The 14,030-nt window shown below is 33.6% G+C and overlaps 1 protein-coding gene across 1 annotated transcript in view; it reads right to left on the bottom strand.

Moving 5' to 3' along the window:
* Positions 1-2,682: 2,682 nt before the first annotated feature.
* Toll-6 (Toll-like receptor 6) overlaps positions 2,683-14,030 on the bottom strand; it is a 493,343-nt gene continuing 481,995 nt past the window's right edge. Inside the window, exon 2 of the mRNA XM_074139096.1 lies at positions 2,683-4,393. The gene's annotated coding sequence lies outside the window, so the exon portion shown is untranslated. The remainder of the gene's footprint in view (positions 4,394-14,030) is intronic.

Genomic DNA, 14,030 nt, shown 5'->3' with positions numbered 1-14,030 from the left:
CAATATATCTTAGCTATGCGGGCCTTGCATCTAATCGCTCGGCTTTTGTGGCGCCTTTACAGTCTTATAAAGCAAAGTAAAGTAACCGCCTATTTTTTCAGGCGGGCTTTACGTCCAACTACCAATTAGGTGACATGGACAGAGGCGACTAGCAAACGTACTTTACTGTAAATTTCTTTTACAAACCTTTAAATAAAATCCAAGATCGGGAATCGAACCCAGTACCACAATGCATATTAGTTGCTGTTCATTATTTTTGGTGACTGACTGTCCTGACAGTCCATGAACAGACAAGACAGAAGACACACCAACCCTGTAATGTAAAATATTACTTTGTAAACTAGCCCTGAAGATGACCTAGTCCCTAGGTCGAAAGCTCGGCAGAATAAATGTATCACGACTGCAAACTGGCATTTATTTTTTCATCCTAATGCATATTAGTTTTGCAGGTCTTTACAGTCTTATGTTTAAAGAATTATTGGCCATCTCAGGATAATACAGATGATTTTCTTAAAACACCAAACAGCCAATCATGGATTACTAAAAAATCATATCCAGACGAGCAAGGAGAAATAGGAAATCCAATATGCTTGGTGAAATATTAAAACTGTCCGGTAGGACAGTTGTATAAGGGTTGATCGTCAAAAAGTGCACGAAATTACTACTATAAAAATGCAACAAATATAAGGTTCATCCTGCAACAGGGAAAAGGAATTTTCCGCTTTGGGCGGACCATCTTAACTGCTTAACGTGTAAACAACATCTGTAACCACAATAAAATAAATATGCCATTGAGAACTAATGAATCTGTAGACTTGATCGACATGATACTTCTTTGATGACACTCCTGCAATGGTCAAGTATAATTTACTCTTCTTGGTTATCCTTGGGCCACTTCCTTTTCCGTCTCCTTGAGGTGTTATTGGTGGCTATGAAAGTGTGCTTAAGTTTGATCGGAAAATTGCGGTATTGTGGACTTCCTGCATTTGGTTTTGTTTATGTAGGTCAAGAATGTTATATTCAGGTAATTGTGTATGGTCAGGTTGGAGTGTAGAATGGAGTCAGTAATGAATCGCTGTGATGGTGATTGAAACATTTGTATTCTTTTGTATTCTGCATAGGTTGGAAGGTGTAATCTATATAGGTTGCAATACTTACTTTAAAGAAAGGGGTAATTAAAAATTAAGAAAAGTTGAAAGTTGAAAGTATTTTAATTGTAATTTTGACTATTCAAACAGTGATGTCCACCATTACAGTAAATTTCTCTAACAATCACACCGAGAAATATTAAATTACTATATTTATATAATTAATTTAGTATTATTATACTAAGTAAAACAGCTAAAGCCTTTTGACGTTAAAAAATAATAATAGTAATAATATAAACAATATAAACAAACAGATTCTTTTCCAGACTTAATAAAATGTGAGACCCATAATTTAATATTACAAAGAAGTTGAAAATGTAACATTTTTTGGTTTTTCATTTATCATTTTATCATAATACATCCAATAAAAATAAGTAAAATGTAAGAAATCCTTTGATATTGTACAATTTAAATTCTCTCATCAAAGAGGGTTTACTTTGGAATTAAGGACATTTTAGAAATTATTTCTATTTAAGTAAATTTCCTATAAGTTTCCCGTCAAAATGTGTCAACCCTTCCTTCACAAAAAAAGTCCACTGCAGAAGAAACTAGCACCTAATTCATTGTCTTTGGTTGATCGACGGAGCCGTTGGTGTATACGCGAAGCCAGTCACTCCCCAGTTAGTTTCCACCTACTTTTACTAGAGCACATTGTTACAGCTAGATGGTCTACAACTGGCCTTACCGAAGCGCTACCTCCGCACGTTTTAACCCACAAAGAAGCTGCTTATCTTTCCAATATCTCCTTTTTCCTTCTAAAGCAGACATTGAAACAACAGCCACAGAATAAATTGACCGTTTGGAGAGTACTTTTGTTGTAATATGCCCAATTAATACTCAGTTCTAAAAGAAATTTCTCATTGTTTTTTGTTAAACATGAAACAGATGGCCCAAGAACAATATAACTTTGAGATAAACAGGCATTGTATTACTAAAAATGACTGTTTCGAAATTTTAGATATTATTATGTGCGAATATGCTCTAATTCTACAAACTATGTGAGTACTCCGATTGGATCTTAGATTTTTCTAAATTTGAAGGTTTTTTTCAGCAGGTAGAGCAATATGCGCTGGATTTAGCGAAAGGAAAGGCTAAATTTTATTAATTATCATGGTATCTCGTCGATAAAGGTTCTCTCCTTCATTCACCACTAGATCCATAATTTGTGGACATTTGCATGGAATAAATGGAGAGTGCAATAAAGTGTACGATGGGCTTCTTCCTGAAAGGAGAAGGGCGTGGTAAAGAAATCTAGATTGAGGTGGACTAAAAGAAGCTGATGAACTAATGAAGTGGCGAAGAAATGACTCTTTTAGGATCGGAAGTTTGTTAGAACAGTCCAATATTCCTTACGGCCCTTTACTAATATTTATAAAAAGTACAACTGCACACTATTTTCGTGTACAGCACAAATTTTGGGACAGAGTTTTAGACAATTTAAATATCTTCGCAAAGAGTCACGCCCGTTGCTAGGAGGAAACTGGTAACAGGTACGTCTGGAGGAAATAAGCATGAAAGACATTTTCTCCTTCAGTAAAGTATTCCAGGTCCTGTCAGTTGCTCCACTTTCTTGGCCTAAATCTGCGTTTCTTTCACACGAAGCAAGAATGCCTCTATTAGCCTCAATGTAGGTCACAGGCACGTCAGGTTTAAACACAAGCTACCTTCCTCAGTTAGTATTTCTGGCATCACCCTGGATTTTGAGTGGCCGAGAATCCATTGGTACTCTATTGTCCAACCTTTCGCAAGAAGGTTACTCACACATTCCTTAATCTTCTGCAGCCTAGAAATAAGTGCCGGTGGAAATAAAGGTTACGGCAAATAGATGCTACAATGGAATCTGTAAGGTTCAAGCTTTCCGCTTTTCAGTGCTTATCTGGCTGTGCTTTTCTTAGCTTTATATTCTTTCACTTCCCAATAGCTAACTGTTTTAACAGTTTGTAACGAGAGAACACTGTTCAGAGGCAGTACACTGAATTAAAAAGCACCGGGTGCTAATGGACCTCAGATATTGACACGCATTAAATTAAAAAAAATACTTTTTAATATCCAATCTCACTTTATGTTTACGAAATTCACATAAATGTTTCTTTAATTTTCATTTTGTATGAGCAATTCGGGGTAACGCTAATATCTATTAATATCTCATTTTGGAGGCTCCAATTTTCTAGAGAAACATTATCAGTCGAATTCAACATACTGGCCAACAATGATTGCCTAAAGAGCAGAGCACAAGTCTAAGAATATAACAGTCGCGGAAGAAAACTTTTCTTTTTACATTTCCCTCTAAAAAAAAGAGTAAAAAACAAACCAAAAACAATGTATAGGTTTAAATAAATTCAGTACTGACGGATCTAACATGCCAACTACACCTTATTTACATTATTACACAATTTACAAAAAGCATTTTACTCTTACTTTTAGTTCCTTTTGTATTTGTATTCTCAATTTTATTTTATAGAAAATAAATGGGAATCCCTTAACCATGAAGCTCGAATTTTCAAATACCTGTACATCGAACATAATAAAGTACGTTTATATTTACATTTAAATACTATATACATCAGATTATCTTAAAATATATTTATGTATAAGTGCATATATTTATTTATAGTTATATTCATGCGAGTAGTAAATCAATTAAGTCGGCGGAGGTTGAAAAATTACATATACAGTCCTACAATTTTTTAAAAATCTAAAATTAACAAAAAAAGACTAAACAAATAAGTTAAGAAACGAAATTTATTAATGTTTTAATTTCTAATTATTTTTAACTTTTAAGAAAGTTTAAATTTGAAGTGCTTCAAAATTTTTAAATATTACTACTGATTACTTCTAATAAATAAATTAAAAAAAGATTGGATTCTATGTAACTTTCATTTTAAATGTTATTTACTTATTTACGATTAAATAGGACGTACTTAGACATAAAATTAAATAATAAATAAAATTCATTTTATGACACAAAAAGTCTTTTCTGTTTACTTTTTATATAATATATAAAAATATATTTTAGTCTCTATGGCCGTAATTACTTTTGTCTCCATCATATTGCTATCTTCTTTGCTTTCTTTATTTTATTTGCATTTTATATTTCCGTTTACGCAGTCGACATGAAATGGTCTTGACAGAAGGGGTGCTGTGGAGGCCTGGAAGTTGCAGAGCCTAGAGCGGAAGGCACTGCCAGTGACCGTCTGCCCAAACTGCATGCTGCATTTTCTGCACCGCGCCATCCATTGCTCCGCCTGCAACAAACATTAATTTTTCATTCATTTATTCTGTTTCAGTTACAAATTTTGTAGTTTTTATTTATATTTAAGTGTATAATATTTTTTAAAGGCCATCAGGAGGTTATATTTGAAAACTATGATTATAGCCGAGCAGTAGAGGTGGCGCCAAGTATTGTGGTACTGGGTTCGATTTCCGGTCTAGCCTTTGGATTTTATTAGTAAAGCATGTTTGCTAGTCGTCTGCGTTCACAACACTTGATTTGGTAGTTGTACATAAAACCCGCCTTTACTTTGCTATTTTCAGGAGGAAGGGCCACAAATATAGTCATCAACAAAAAAAGAGACTATGGATAGAAAGAGAAAGAGAAGTTAAGAAATGTTATAATTAAATTTTAAAGAAAAATCCAGAAGAAAAACAATATATTATGCAGAAAATGAGAAGAAAGTATGGATAAGTATGGCTTGAAGAATATTGAGCAGATGGTGTTGTTGAATAGCAGTTTGGCCATGTTCCTCAGACCATACATTATGCTAAACGGAAGGAGACGCAACTTACTTTAGCGGAAATCCTAAGGCCCTCCAAGTACGTTACAGATATAGTAAATAGTTTTGTTTACATCTGAGAAGAATATCTATGCCCAGCCTAGACCATCCGAATGAGCTTCCAAATCGATATGTTAGAATCACTTTTATTTCTACATTTAAGTAGTATATGGCATTACAAATCTTAGATTTAACTAAAGCAAGCGATATTATTTTTCACAGAAAGTAAGCAAATAAAGAAGGACATCGAATAACACATTTCGTATATCCTAGGGACATTATTTCACTGTAACACTTCCTTTCTACCATAAATACCTCATCATGTGTTCGAAAGAGCGTTTCAGCGGAAATATTTGTTTTCAGTTTATGGAATGTGAACTAAATAATTTCTAAATAGGTCATTTGTTTGTTTACTTCCGCTCTACAGACAGTGGAAAGAGCGTAAGGACTAAACAGACAATACAAACTCCATGCTACGCTTCTTGATAACAATTCCACCAAGCAACATATCGGTACAACGATACTCAAACCTGTCGGGCGTACAGAATTATTGGGTTCAGTCAAAGCTTTCAATATCCACAGAATCCAATCTTCTCTGCCAGGATCACTTCGCTGCATCACTAATGCTCCTGTTTCTAATATTATCTAGGAGATATTACCTATCTCCCTCTTCTGAAGCAGCGAGCTCCTGCTGTTTTGCTTCAGTTTCTTCACATCCTAACTCTCAAATTATCCAACTCGTTCCATTGCCAGGAAATCTTCTAAAACTCTTTAAGCGCCGGGAACCACGTGATCTTCTTCTTAAGGAAGTATGTGCCAGGGTACAGTGAATGTTTGGAAGATTCATCTCCCCTCATGCTACTAGTGTATGTTGAGTGTATCATGTATAATTTGCTTTAAAAAAGTACTGGACTTGTAAAAATAAATAAAATTTTTAAAAAGAATCTGGGACGCACACTCACATGACCTTCTCCTTCCACTTAGGGATCTAACTTACAAATTTCCGTCAAACTCTGAACATTTTTGTTAGATGTAGTTCTTGTCACTTTTTTAATCTACCCTGCACAGTGTGCACTGCACACTCTCAGAAGTACTTTTAATGGAATTTCCAGTAAAATTTGCAGATTTATGTATTTTTTCATAAATAGTCTTAGGAGCTGTTTTCAAAAAAAAGCAACAAAATGGGTCAAGAGACATATCTAGTCAGCCCATTTTCTTTAAATTTCCAATTCAGCTCACATGTTAAAATTATACCGAAGGCTAGACAAGGATTCAGGCAAAAAGTTAATGACCAATCTATGTAGGGCTAGAAATCATACTTCTGAATTGTACTGTTTTAATTGCCGTAGTTATGGTAACCTCTCTTATGAGTGAAAGATTAACATTGTATTTGTAATCTAATTTAATTACTGAAAACAGAGGCTGCAATGTGACTTATGACAAGGTTACATGTGTGCATTAGACACAATAATTATTCGAAAGCTGCTTTGAAGTATAACATTCTTACACATAACTTTCTACAAGTAAACAATGCCGTTTATATTGTTAGAGTGATCGGGTTTAGGAAGTATGTCGATTAGACACTAACCAGAAAGACGAACAATTTAAAGAAAAGAATAATAATTTAAATTGTTTACAAATCAAAGGCCGTTGCAATTATTCAACTTAATTATTCTGTAGTTTGAAAATATCGGGCGGAGGAACGTAGCAGCTCAAGATTAAATAAGGATTCAAAGAATAAATATTTGCTCTTGCCCGTTCATCCAGGGTGATTTTTTTTCAGATTCCATCTTCAACTAGACCATCCGATTTACACTGCAGCACGACCAGCGATGAAGTGGATTCGGCGTTTCTTTGCGAGGATGTCAATAAAACTCCCTAATAAATACGAGCAAATCCCATTGCTACTCAAGTGTACTGGCGCTAGGCAGTCCTACATGGACCACTAACATGGTTTATACCAAAGAGATTTGTTCAAAAACATTAGGAACCAGACGAACGCTAAGAGTGAAAAAATTGACACCTTAGCTGGACGCAGTAGAAAAATTTTACCTTTTTAAATACATATGTGCCAATGCAATTTAGTCGCATCACACTGGCCAAGTAAATCAGCAAATTAAATAGATCACATCTAATCTTAATTCAAACAGGGGACTGACAAATTAGTACCGTAAGGTACCCACTTTTGCCACCAATAGAATACTTATGTCCATTTATACGCCATAAAAGACTTAGATTGCTGGAGCATAACAGATACATGAAACGGACTGGCCATATTTTCATTTCATGTAATCAAAACTAACGTTCAATGAAAATTCCACCGTTGAAGGAAATTTCAATTATAATTCTAGTGCCTTACAGGAAGTAAAATTAGTGAATTGTCACCGCAGGTTTTCAATTTGGATACGAATTTAACATATTTCAACCAATTCATTTAAATTTAAGCCAGAAAATTAACGTTATTATCAGATTTTTTTTTTTAGCATTTTTCTACCTACAGTTGAGAAGCCATTTTACTTTGCATAATTTATATGAAGGATTTTCAGAAGATATTTTCCACTAAGAAATCCTCCATTCTTTATGCAAATAGCGAGAGGAAAAAATTCATAAACTTATAAAGGGGGTTGCTAATTTCTTTGTTATTAATTTTTCAATTTTAATTTTAAAATTTCAATAATTACTTTATATAAATATCAATAAATTAATTACGAGTATTAAATTTGTAATTAATTTTTACAAGATTATAATTTTATTTAATTTAAATTAGAGATTTATCCAAGCAAAACAATGGATGCTACTATAATTTAGATAAAGGTAGTTTGTATAAATTTGTTTCTGAAGAAAGAAATACGCATCTTTACATTTTTACCCGAACATTCTGCAAGGAGGTAGTCTTGGTGTATCTCTGTCTACCTCACGAGACTTTGGCCGAAGTATCTTGTAGAATTACTGGCCATTAACTAGCTTTCCAAACTGTATCTTTAGAGTGTTCTTGATAATTTTGCTGTAAGCTTGTATTCTCTCGTACATCACTTTAAAGGCTAAATTTTAGACTCTTTGATTATCTCGTCACGAGAAGACGATCCTGTAACGCGGACTGTTCTAGAACATAAGTAGTTTCCGTAGTAAGTTGTACGCGAACTATCCCTAAGATAGCGATAACTTAACTTCTGTCGTTGGGCAATGGCAGTACTACCAACTGTCCTTGTGAAGGAAACTTGTAACAAGCTTATAGTTGCTTCTTCTCTTCAAATTCTAATCTTGATATTTTTAAAACTGGTAATTCTTTTGCTTTTCCAAGCCACCTAGTAAATTGAGTTATTAACAAGCTGAATTTTCAAAGAATCATAAGCATTTATGGCCTCTAAAAATGAAATAAACAAATAATTTTGTACATTTGTTTGTAACTAAATTATTCCAAATTGGTCGCTAGCTGTATAAAAGATAAGCTTCCAAGTGAATAGCCAAATTAAGCGTTAGATTGTGTTAAAAAAAATATATATCGTTGATTTTCTCCAACATAGCCCGCTGTTTTTATTTCTGTCCGGTTACACAATTACATTTACCCACCAACAGAGGTGGATTCATCAGTTCGGTCTATACAGGAAACTTGTATCCCACATGTTACGAAGTTCAATTTTGCCTTCACGGCAACTTTAAAACTTGAGAAAAGAATAGTAAAATCAAGTAAATTCTGAAGTTAGTATCACAGTTCGTATATTCTAATAAATTGGTAAAACTAACTTTTTTTTAAGGTTCATTGGAAATATATTTCTCGAGGAATAAATAAATTGCAGCTAAGTTTCGTTGCTAAGGAAGTAATTGGTTCATTATTTAAGCATGCCAATAGGAAATACTGTTGAATGAGACAAAGTTTTGGTTGTTAAAACTTTTTTAAAAGCCCTTAAGTTTCAAGTTTTCAAACATCTATGACATTCTTTCAGTTTTTATTCAGAACTTTGTTTGGTTGTTATTCTTGAAATATTAAATACAAAATGCTCTTCCTCGGAACGGTCTTTTACACAGTTTTACGAAATCCATCGAACATCAGTAGGTTAAAATAAAAAGGAGTATTAAATGAGGTATGAAGTAAAAATGTACAATATGTGGTAAAGGACGAATTGTAACAGTCTACTATTGAAACAGCATTCATTTTATTTGGGTGAGTGATTCATTAAAAAAAAGAGATAAATTTTTCTAGGTTAGGAAAGATACCCTAAGTGACGGCGATTCAGAGTATAGAGTTCTATCCAGTCCTCTCTGGGTAGCTATACTTATTAGAGACTGATGGGCAAAGTATGGGGGCGTTGATTTTTCTTCTCTGGGCCATACCAGCCCATTGCTCTGAAGAATTCGTGCACCGCAGTGTTCACTTCCGGCTGACAGAACCTACTTAAGATTTCCTCTGTGACGCATATTTAGGGTAAAGTCGGGTGAGATGGCCAATCAGGAGAGATGAACAGCCGAAATTTAACCGAAATGTCGTCCGACGGTGCTGCATGACCTCTCAAGTGAGGAACGTTCATGTTTGACTAAAGTGAGTTTATTTTGGTCTGCGTCAAAGCGTTATTAATTAACTCAGAGAATAAAAACATTATCGTTTCAACAAAAAATAGTTGCATATTGCGTGCTGCAGTGAATGTATGTGTCGAAATTTTAGTGTTGTTTTTTACATATTAGGAAAGTACAGTATACATTAATGAATCCTAACTTCTAAAACTGCCAAAAAGTATGCATTGAATTATATTTATCATGTTGGCCATCTCTCTCTAGCATCGGGACAGATGTCCATCAAACAATAGGGATAGATGGCCAATTATTTTTTGCTTTTTTGAATATATTGGTTTCGTGACCGTAAATTATTAAATTAAGGATTTAAAATTGGCGAGGAATCGGTCAAATAAAAACAAGAATCGTCTTTTTCGCCAACGTTTCGACAAATATATTGCCTTCTTCAGGGGGCCTGGATATTACAAATACAAACAATTTAGAGAATGAGTAATGTAGAAAATCAGTTAACAAAATTAACAATTAACAAAAACGTTAAACACAAAACATCGGGAAAACCTATCTTCTGTGGCGGTATCTGTGTGTATTGTTTTATAGTGTTCCATTTTTTGGGCAATTATGTTTACTAATTCTGTATCTACTCGTATATAAGGGTTCGTAAGGGTTTTTGGTTTTTCCGATGGTTTGTGTTTAACGTTTTTGTATTAGGTAAAAGAAATTTCCCGATATCTACTGTATTTACTCTTTTGTCAAAGTTTAACATTGTAATTAGTCTATTGTATCTGTCCCGTCTCTTTATAGTCATTACCGAAATACTGAAAAAAATTAATAAAATAAATACAAAATATATTATACGAGTATTATTGAAAATATTAAAAAAAGTAAATATTAAGTAACCACTTATTGTTTTCTGTTATTTTTTACGTTTTACTGGTGCAATTTCATTTACAATAAGTGGCCATCTCTCCCAAGTTGCACTGGCCAACTCACCCAACCCAGCGGGGATAGATGGCCAATTGCTATTTTTTTTTGTAAGAATAAAAAAATGTTTCCCTCAGCATGTTTTCTGAAAGTGTTTCCTTATCTTATGTTTGTGAGCGTATGAGGTTTCCAAAAATAATAATAAAGTAAGCCTAGCCCTTACCAAAAATTTGCAGGCATCCTCCAAATAAAATGGTGGCCATCTCACCCTACTTTACCCTATACAATCAACAATGCCTAGAGAAGAGGCCAAGGTATTGTCTAATGGTCATTCGATGTTGCAAACAATAAAGAAAAAAGATGAATTATTTATCTTTGCCTAACTTCTAAGACTTTTCCAAAGCTGTGAAACATATTTGTCTGAGAAGATTATTTTCCAATAATTTGACTTTTGACCCATAAGTCTAGTATGGCACGCTCTCCAGTCCTTTCTGCTTATCTAGAGTTAGGAGTCTGCTAAGAAATTCCGAGTCATTTTATAAAATTTAAGTTTAGGAGTCACAAAAAAAAAAGGAAAACTTAAATACCAGCAAAGTTCAACTATAACATAAGAGAAATGTTGAAAATTTGCCTGTTGTTCAAATGTTTGAGAGTGTATATTGGATTAATTGCAGGTCAATATGGTTTAAACCTTGAATGAATAGGTTTGTATCCCTGTATATTGATGTGCGCTTGAGTAAATGCTGTCTAAATGGACTACAACGGTTAGAGGGAAGGGGGTCTGAAATTGTAGTCTGAATTGATTTTACAAACATTTAACTCCTGTTTACGAGAATTCAATATAGTATATATTAATGACTCAATGTAACACGCAGATCTATTCATGAGTAGCTTGGATATTGAATACATTCTATTCACCTACTTATTAATAGTGTTTTGAAGATTCAATTTCATTTCCAATTTATGTTATTTATATTTTTTGCCAGTAAATTGATGTTTTAAGGGTTGATCTTCTTCAAATTTAACACTTTTTTTTTGTTCTTCAAGGGCAATTTCGAAGCTTACGGCTCTCCCTCCTCGAAGAGGCTAGCCCTTAGATCCATCTTAACACCAAAAACAATTCTTACAATGACAGCCAAGTCACTCATATCTTTTTTCCATAATAAAAGCGTTTATTGCTAATATTATCATCTTTAGGGAGTAATCAGACGCCACATTACCTTTACAGGATTTATAATGGTGGTTGTTAAGTCGAAGAAAGTCTTTCTCGTTAATGTCCAGTGGTCTGGTGTTCACATTAAGAGCTTGCAGTTCGTAAAACGGATGGTCTGTTCGCCATTACTGAGGATGTACTCAACTCCCCTATAACTTTGGTAGTAAGAGAAGAAATAAAGAAAAAAGTTTCTAAGATTGCTTGTGAAGGAAAGCGGTCAAAAATGATGAGGAGGCTTACACTCAACATAAGAGATTCCAACTCTCAAAATTAAAGAACCTCAGAAATTCATTTCACAAATCTGTTGCTACTTTGTTTTTGTACTTTAGTTATCGTTAATAATATTATTCTGTATAACATCTTTTGTTTAACAAAAAAATTAGATAACTTCAGATATAAGTTCTTTAAATAGATATAAGTTCTCTAAATTAGGGCTTAAATGTAAAATGAAAACTCTAGTGCCAATATTCCTGAGTGGCGGATTCGTTCAAAAGTCGTAACTATGGTTATGGAAGTTTCTATCCCAGAATGAAATCAAGGTTCCGCACGTTAGAAGAAACGTGAAAATAGAAGAGAACAGTATGCTGGAAACCTGACACAGCGCACTGCTTGCTAGACATGACTTGCATTGAAGATAACTAAGTAGCCGACAGATGATAGCGTAGTAATTGTCTCCGATATGGAGTTGCTAACTACCAGAGTAAAGGCCGACGAACAGTAAGTTCGTCAAGCATGTGACAATAATGAAACTGAATGCGTTCGTAACTACGTAAGCACTAAGTCCTAGTTACTTAGTGGAAACATTGGCTAGGGTCAAATCTACTTACGGCTGTACATCTGTAAGTAACCTATAAGCAGCAACAGGTTTGTGAGTCGGTGGAAGAGAGAATAAATTAAGCTTAAAAAAGTGATTAAAAAAAAACACTTATTTATAAAACAAATGATGCATTGTTTTATTGTAGACTGCATGCTATTGGCAGCATTGTTCATTGCTTTTGGTGACTGATTCATTGATCTAAAAGACAGAAAGAATAATGACAATTTCAGTGATAATTTTCTTATTATTTTCCCAAGCTTTCGACCTAGGGACTAGGCAAAACTCTACTGTAAAACATGTTCCACAGACCTAAAGATGGCCTAATCCCTAGGGTCTATGGCTCGACAAAATAAAAAATCATGACTGAAATTGGCATTATTCTTTCTTTCTTCTGCATGCTATTGGTAGTTCTAACATTCGCAATTTGAATCATTTTAAGTATTTTGAAAAAAAAAAAATTAATATTGAAGGAGGCTCTAAAAAAAAAAATCGTTAATTTTTTTAAAAAAGCTTTTTTTCTCACTTTTCTCTTCCGCTAGTAAAATTTTGCAGACCAAAAGTTTCAGGAAGTTGTATACAAGGCCTGTAGAAGAAGGTACATTAATATTTTTTGGTCGCGATGGCTTTGAAACAGATCCATCGAATGATTACAAGTAATATAAAAAAAATGCGTTGTTGTGAAGTTGATTCTTAAAAATATTCGATACTTATTACTATTTAATTTAAAACATATGAACATCTGAGATTATTGTCCCAGCAAATCAGAGATGGAAATTTTAGTTGTACATATCTACTATTATAGAAGCTCATACAAATTAACAGTATATTCTAAACATGGATATAAATTAGAATAAATTCTGCATATTTGTAATTATTTTCAGAATTATTAAGCAATTATGGACTTTGATTGTAATTAAATTATATAGGTCATTATTACAAGTTAAACTAAGCTTGATTTGTGTTTGAATTATGGTCGTAATTTATGCTTCTTAGTCGATACTGGTGTGTATTGCGTTCAATGCAAGTTATTACTGTATCACCGTCTTTATGTGGCTTAGCGATTGTGCATTTACTACGATAACATTTATACCTAGTCTATAATATAGATTGTGATTACATAGAGATAATTGAATCTATCTACGTGCCGATCTATTATTATAACTAACATGTTTGTGTATTCTAACTAATTAAAAAAAACCTTATTCTTATAGTAAGTGAATAAATAACTTTTTTGTGATGAAGGTGATTGTTTAACGTATTGGTAGTTGGACGTTAAGCCCCGCCTGAAAAAATAGGCGATTTTTACTTTTCTTGTTCTTTTTACTATAAAAATAAATGCTGAAAATGTATGATAATAAGAAAATCTGGTCCTTAACCATATAAAGAAGATATTAAAGAAGTGGGATCGCTGACAAGGTACTTGAGTAGCTGAGGATACGAAGGAATAATAAGAAGTTATCAGTTAGTTTGGACTCGTATGTGTGAATATCTGAAATATCGAACTCTTCTATGAATTCGAGAACCTAGGACAGTTTAGAGCATATGAAATACTTTATTTTGAAATGTCTGAAACCGTTTCATGGGTAACTTAGCTGTAATCCAGTTTTAACTGGGGAAGGTGTAGGTCAGGACAGGTCTAAGGAGTAAAA

The sequence above is a fragment of the Rhodnius prolixus genome, unplaced genomic scaffold (assembly GCF_049639745.1).
Source record: "Rhodnius prolixus isolate KJV_2025 unplaced genomic scaffold, Rpr scaffold_1, whole genome shotgun sequence".
Taxonomy (NCBI): Eukaryota; Metazoa; Arthropoda; class Insecta; order Hemiptera; family Reduviidae; genus Rhodnius; species Rhodnius prolixus.
This window is presented reverse-complemented; position numbering and strand designations above follow the sequence as displayed.